Genomic DNA, 7,206 nt, shown 5'->3' with positions numbered 1-7,206 from the left:
CAGCGGTTGGGTTACTACCCAGAAGGTTGGGTTAAACATTTAACCCAACCGCTGGGTCAAAACAACCCAATTGCTGGGGTTGTCCCTATTTTACCCAGCACTGGGTTGTATTTAACCCAGCATTTTTTAGAGTGTAGCAACCATTTAGCAAAGACAATTCCAAGCATTGTGGAGTCACTTTTACATCAGAATCGGAATCAGAATCAGAATGAGCTTTATTGCCAGGTATACAGATAATAAAAAATAAATTAAAAATTAAAAATTGAACAAGTAAATAAGGAATCAAAATATACAAATCGACAATTGTATGTACAGGTATATAACAATAGACAGTTGTATGTACAGGTATATTATGTGCAAATTGAAATGTAGACTGAGTATGTGTGTTAGATAAATAAGTGTATGAGTGAATAAATAGTGTGTGTTCCACAGTTATTGTCAAGTGTTCATGAGACGAACACTTGAATCGACGAAATGAAAAGATGAAATGACTAATTTTACATACAATTTTGAAAAATTCTTGTTAAATGTAAATAATAGAAAAATAATTCCTTAGCCATTATTAGTGATACCTGTATGAATAATACTAATTATACATTTTTTTCTTTATAATGGTAATTAATAATAACTTTAATACTTTTTTATTATATTAAATATATTAAAATGGTTCATTACAAGTAATACAGTTCATTAACCTATCTGTAGACTATTTACACACTGCAAAAAAAAAAAGTTAAGTAAAATTATTTGCCAGTGGAGTAAGTAAAATGCTCTTAAAAGAAGATTATTTTTCTTACCCCACTGGCAGATAATTTTACTTATTTTAAGCAAAATGCTCTTAATTTAGTTTTTTTCCTCCAGGAAACAAGACTAAATATCTTGTGTCATTTTGCTTATCTAGTAAATGTGTCTTGATTTAAGATTTTTTTGATATTTTGAATAGAAACAAGATAAACCTTTTTTAAAGTGCATTTTTGTGTATAAAGTACATACAGTATACGGTTAGAAATATTTTTTATTGATTTTTGAGTAAATATGTAAAATAGCTATTTGTTTTAAATAAATAGTTCACTTTAAATGGGGAATTCATCAATTAATGATCAATTATTCACTCTCATCGTCTTCTCTGGGACATGAAAATAGATATTCTGAAGAACCTTGATGCCAGATGTCTTAAGAGTAGTCCATGCAAATTGTGTGCTGCTGTATGGCATACAAAGTCTTGACTCTCAAAAAAATATTGCCCTGTGCCATCTTGAATATATATGTAGAAGATATTTTTTAAAAATCTGTTTTTTTTTTCTCCATACAATGAATGTCAGTGTGGTCCAAAATCTTTTTTTCTGCTGAAGAAACAAATGCATACAAGTTTGAAACGACATGAGGGTGAGTAAATGATGACAAAATGTGCATTTCTGGCAGAAATACCCATTTGAGTTCTAAAATCCAAAATCACAGGAATATCTCAGTGTTTACTTTGTATTCTGGTGATGCTATTTTAGTGGATGAGGTTAAGCGTATCTCAAGATCTTTTTATCTGTGGACACAGCTGTTGCGTTTGACCTTCAGATGGCTTAATAAAAGCAAACCACAGGCTTAGAACTTAAGCACAGTTCCTGATTCCTGTACCAGATGTGTGTGCGGCGAATCCGTAAGCAAGCAGACCTGTAAACACAGTGTGGCCTTTAAAATTCATTATGCATAATCGAGTTAACTGTCACATGATCACCGTCCTTATCTGGATCGGGCACTTCAGATACAGTATGTATTTGCATTTCTCTACAATACTTCCTCCCTGACAGACATTTATTGGCTGCTTAATTGCTCTGATATGCACCTCTACAATCTGTTTTGAGTGCTGTTGGGAGCAGGGCATTTTTGACAGCTTTTAACCTGCCCTGACCAAACAGTGAGATCAGTTAATGCATGCTCACTAAAATCCCCACCATCATCGCCTAATTGGCCGGCTTACTCATTCTCTGCAGTCTGTTCCCACGGCTGAACCTGCAGCGTACTTCAGCAACACAATGTGCTGGTCTCTCGAATGGTATTTTTAGCAGCTCGAGTAATTTAAAATTCATGTAGTTCACCTTTATGAGGCACCATTTTATTGATGATGCCATTTTATCTAAATGAACAACAATGCTTGGCTGCATGATCTTGCCACATTTACATGCCAGTTGAAGAGCCGTGTGACAAATTAAAGCAATAAGCCCCAAGAGGCTGTGCATTGAACTGGTTTTATCACCATTAAGAGTTGTTGTTATGCATGATACAAAGCAACAACAGCGATATGATAAAAACACAGATGTGCAGTAAATAATTAGTGGTATGTGTTCTATGAACAAGCCAATACCCTGAAGTATTATAAGCCGTGCTGTGCTGTGCTGTACTGTTTGTGTTTAAATGAGACCTTAGATAGTGAAGCTTGTTGAGGAGAGTTGCGCTATTACTTTTCTAAATGACTTATTTTTGCCTGTTGAACAATACAATTAAAGGGATAGTTCACCAAAAATGAAAATTAATTATTTACTTACCCTCAAGTTGTTCCAAACCTCTATGAGTTTCTTTCTTCTGTTGAACACAAAAGAAGATATTTTGAAGAATGTGTGTAACCACACAGTTGCTGGTAGCCATTGACTTCTATAGTATTTTTTATTTTTTTTTACCAGCATCAGTTTGGTTACCAACATTCTTCAAAATATCTTCTTTTGTTTTCAACAGATGAAAAAACAAATTCACACAGATTTGGAACAACATAAGGGTGAGTAAAGGATGACAAAATTTGATTAATTTTTGCGTGAATTATACCTTTAAAGTTGCCATATTTAAAGACCATAATAGAGTCATGCTTACGGAAGCGTCAAATGCTGTCTTCATATGATGACATCAGCATTATTTTAATATTATTTATATATTATAGTATTTATAAGCATTTTGAATTAGCCTTTAGTTTTGGATTTTCAGTTCTTTTTTTAATATATTTCTATATAGCTTTAATTGATTATTTAAGTTTAAGTAATTTTAAGCTTGTTTTAGTAATTTTAGTACTTTAACTGTCCTTCTAATATTTAAACTTTATTGCAACTTTATTTCAATCACAGATGATTTTTAATAGTTTTAGTTAATACTATTAATAATATAATAGAGATTCAATAATTTACAGTGTAACGATGGTTGCCTTCCTTGCCATTATTAATAATAATACATTTTACTCTATACATATATACACACACACACACACACACACACACACACACATTATAATACACTACTAATTTGAATAACAAATTTGTACTGGAATGATATTTTGTGCTTTTGAAGGATCTCTTGGTGTGCTCATGACATACATACAGCAGCGCTGGATATCTGTGTCCTGTAAGAGGGACTCAGCATCTCAGTTCTAATGCTGCCCAGATTTATCCAGGCTGCCGAGGACTCTGATTAAGCATGCAGGGAGGATGTTTTTGGCACCGAAACAGTAAAGTGGTGGGGGTGGGGTTTGAAGCTCTCCGATAAAATCTTGAGATGCTTTTGTTCTGTCTGTCAGATATGCTGTGTTAGAGAGGTGACAGCCCAGCTGGAAAAGAGTGTATTGTTCTCCTGTGACCATGAACAGCGAGGTATTTGAGTGCAAAAACTTTTAATCCAAAGACGTATCTTCTCGAAATGTTAAATGTCATTCATTAAATGTTATAAATTTTTTCCCTTATTCATTTCCCGCCTGTCAGTCAGTGATTTAAAAAAATTTTTTTTTTTTTTTTAGCTCTCTTTCTTTTCCTTTCTGTAGACTGCAGTATTACTTACACTAGTGGCACTTCCTGTTCTTTTGTGCATGGTAGCAGTGATGGAGCCCTCATTCGCTGCAGAAGTTGAGATTGAAAACCTCCTCGGCTCACCTTTAAAAGTTGTTTCCATAGTAGCGGGAAAGTGAATGCCGCGAGTTAGTGACACTGACAGCTGTCTTGAGTTATACATTCGCTGGTACTGAGTAATGAGAGAGTCTACGGTTATGATGAGCCACGTGTGACCTTGAGCATGATGAGTTGATGCCTGGGGCAAGACGTGAACTCTTCAGACAAGCTGAACTCTCTCCTACTTGGTCTTTGTGTTTGTACAGCAAAAAATCCTCTAGTGGTGTCCTTGGACTCTCAAACTCCCTAAGTAGTTTGCTTTTTAGTCCGGTATTGTTTATTCTCTACTTTAGATGTTGCATTTGTGATCTTAGGTCATTCTGTGAAGATTTTTGCATTTCAAAACTACTTTTGAAATTATTTCTATATGATACTGTATACTTTTCCAAAAGTAAAATGGTTGATCGTAATCTCTCTCTCTTTCTCTCTCTCTCTCTCTATGAAATCTCTCTATGAACTGTCTTATACTTCTTACCTCTTATGACCAAGGCTGCATTTATTTGATCAAAAATAAAGTAAAACAGAAATCCTGTGAAATATTATTACTATTTAAATAATAAAAACTGTTTATGTAAATACATTTTAAGATGTAATTTATTCCTGTGATGCAAAGCCAATTTTTTATCAGCCACTACTCCAGTCGCATGATCCTTCAGAAATCATTTTTTATTTAATTATCAGTGTTGAAAACAATTGTGCTGCTTAGTATTTTTGTGGAAATCACAAAATTCTTTGATGAATTAAAAAAAAAAAGACTAAAGATTTTTGTAACAATATAAAAGTGTTTACTTTTGATCAATTTAATGCATCCTTGCTGAATTTTTTTTAAAATAAAATCTTACTGACACCAAACTTTTGAACCATAGTGTATATAAATACAGTATATGCATGTTTAAATATATTTCTATACATATTTACACAAAAGTTTGGTTTATTCAGTGCTACATCATTTGAAAAGTCAGTTAATTAGATGGCATGTAATATATAAAACAATATATCGTTTTTATTTTGATGTAGGTATCAAGATCTAAAAAAAAAAGGAAACATGAAAAAGAAAAAATATAATAAAGTTACTAAATTTGTTGGTTATTTGTTAATGAAAATGTGTAATAGCATAAAACCAAAATTGGCGTTAGCTAACTCATTATATTATTAACTATTATTATAGTTAATAATAACTATTATTAATCATTATTTGCACATTAATTATGGACACAAAAGGCATCAGTTTTGTAGAGTGATCCTCTTGGTGTTTTATTTATTTATTTTCTCCAGATTGCAGTGTGAAATTTGCAAGAAAGTAATATGCAGCAATGTATTTTTTATTTTTTTTAACTATTATGTAATTACATTCATTACAGCTCAGCCGACTGGAGATAACTTGATAAAACACTTCCCACTGCAAAGAGTCTTTTTCAGCCTCCATGCCACCCCTAGCCTTCTCCATGGCAGATCCACCTCACTGAATCTTACCTGTATGTCTGGATCTGACATGTGTCTCAGGAGGGGAGAGATGAGAAGCGTGGTGGGACGCTTGCCTGTCTTAGATGTCTTTCAGTCTAAATTCCTATTTGGCATCATTGAGCTTTAACTGGATTTCTAGCCTTCAGGTGGTCAGGTGTGCATGGCATTGTGAGTTTATGCACGTATGTGTGTGAATAGATGGAGGGTCAAAGGCTGTACTAAAGTATCAAGCTAACCTGCCACTCAGCTGTTGCGCTGATATTTGTTCCCATGGGAATCCGATTTTAGCCAATCAAATGCAAAGATGGCATGAGACCACTTAGAATGGGGTTCAAAAATGATGAAAGAGAGTCTGTGGCCATAGAGACAGATCTTTGGAGCTGGAATCAATCATCTCATTTTATAATTTTCTGACTAATGTACTAGACTACCCAGACTCCAGTATATATTGGATATGTTTTGTGCATAAGCCTCATTTCCACTTCAACATTCACTCTATTTGCCTTCTTAATGGATGTTCCTAATGTTATTTTGAGCGATTCATCGCTGCATGTTATAAAAAAAGTTTTTCCTTTCCAGCTGACGTCACCAAGCTCTATTTTTCACCACTTGGTTTTCATAAACCTATCAATTCCTTATAGATATAGAAGTCAAAAGTTTGGAATAATTAATTAATTCATTAATTTTTTTTTTTTGTTTTTGAAAGAAGCCTCTTATTCTCACCGAGGCTATATTTATTTGATCAAAAATACAGTAAAAACAATTATACTCTAAACTAGTATTACAATGTAAAAGATGTTTTCTATTGTAATATATATAATATAATTTATTTTTGATATTGCAAAGCTGAATTTTCAGCATCATTACTCCAGTCTTCAGCGTCACATGATCCTTCAGAAATCATTCTAATTTGCTGATTTGCTTCTCAGTTAATATCAATTATTGGTGCTCAATTATCAGTGATGGTTCTTATTATTATCTATGTTGAAAATGCTACTTATTATTTTCTTTGATGAATAGAAAGTTCAAAAGAACAGCACTTATTTGAAATAGAAATCTTTTGTAACATTATAAATGTCTTACTGTCACTTCCTTGCTGAATAAATTATATTTTAATATACATTTAAACAGTAAATATATCACATCTTTAGTGTTTCTAATATATTTTAGATCAAATAAATGCAGCCTTGGTGAGCATAAGAGACTTCTTTCAAAAAAAAACAAAAAAAAAATCATAATTATTTTAACCATTGAATATCCTCTTTCACTCAGAAATACGTCAGTTCACGAATGCAAAATTGTTTGTGAACTTCACTTATTAACTTCCAAAATCAAACTGTGTTCAGTGTCTTTCGTTGCGTTTATTTTCCATCACTTAATTTTTGCTGCTTCCTCTCTTTCACTCAGAGTCTCTCTCTTTTCCCTCACACAGTCTTTCAGTCCTCAGCCTTTAATCTTTTTTCTAGCTAACCCTCATCACCTTTTCCCCCTCATTCCCTACACTTTCCCTCTTTTCAGGTGAATCATGTTCTTTTCAGAGGTTCGATGTGGGCTATTCAGCGACTGAAGTGGCCCACCATTACCGGCGGTGCAATCGAATTGTTCCGCAGAAAGCTCTTAGCAACAAAAAGCGCTCGAGCAACTCTGTAAAAAGCACACAAAAATGGAGTTGTCTTATTTGTCCTGATTTTGAGTGGGCTCACAGCGCACTTAGAACTGTGCCAGTCTTCATGAGGGGTTGACTTGAACTCTTGTCTTTAAAAACGTTACCCCACATTTTATTGAAAGTTTAAAAGCATTCATCTATCTTTTCTCAAGGGGCATTCCT

At 33.5% G+C, this 7,206-nt stretch overlaps 1 protein-coding gene across 1 annotated transcript in view; it reads left to right on the top strand.

The window, feature by feature from the left end:
* LOC107664104 (copine-9-like) overlaps positions 1-7,206 on the top strand; it is a 46,149-nt gene that overhangs the window by 22,037 nt on the left and 16,906 nt on the right. The window lies entirely within an intron of this gene.

This window comes from Sinocyclocheilus anshuiensis, unplaced genomic scaffold (assembly GCF_001515605.1).
Source record: "Sinocyclocheilus anshuiensis isolate Anshui unplaced genomic scaffold, SAMN03320099.WGS_v1.1 scaffold67, whole genome shotgun sequence".
Taxonomy (NCBI): domain Eukaryota; kingdom Metazoa; phylum Chordata; class Actinopteri; order Cypriniformes; family Cyprinidae; genus Sinocyclocheilus; species Sinocyclocheilus anshuiensis.
The sequence above is the reverse complement of the archived record's forward strand: the minus strand, read 5'-3'. Positions and strand labels throughout refer to the sequence as shown.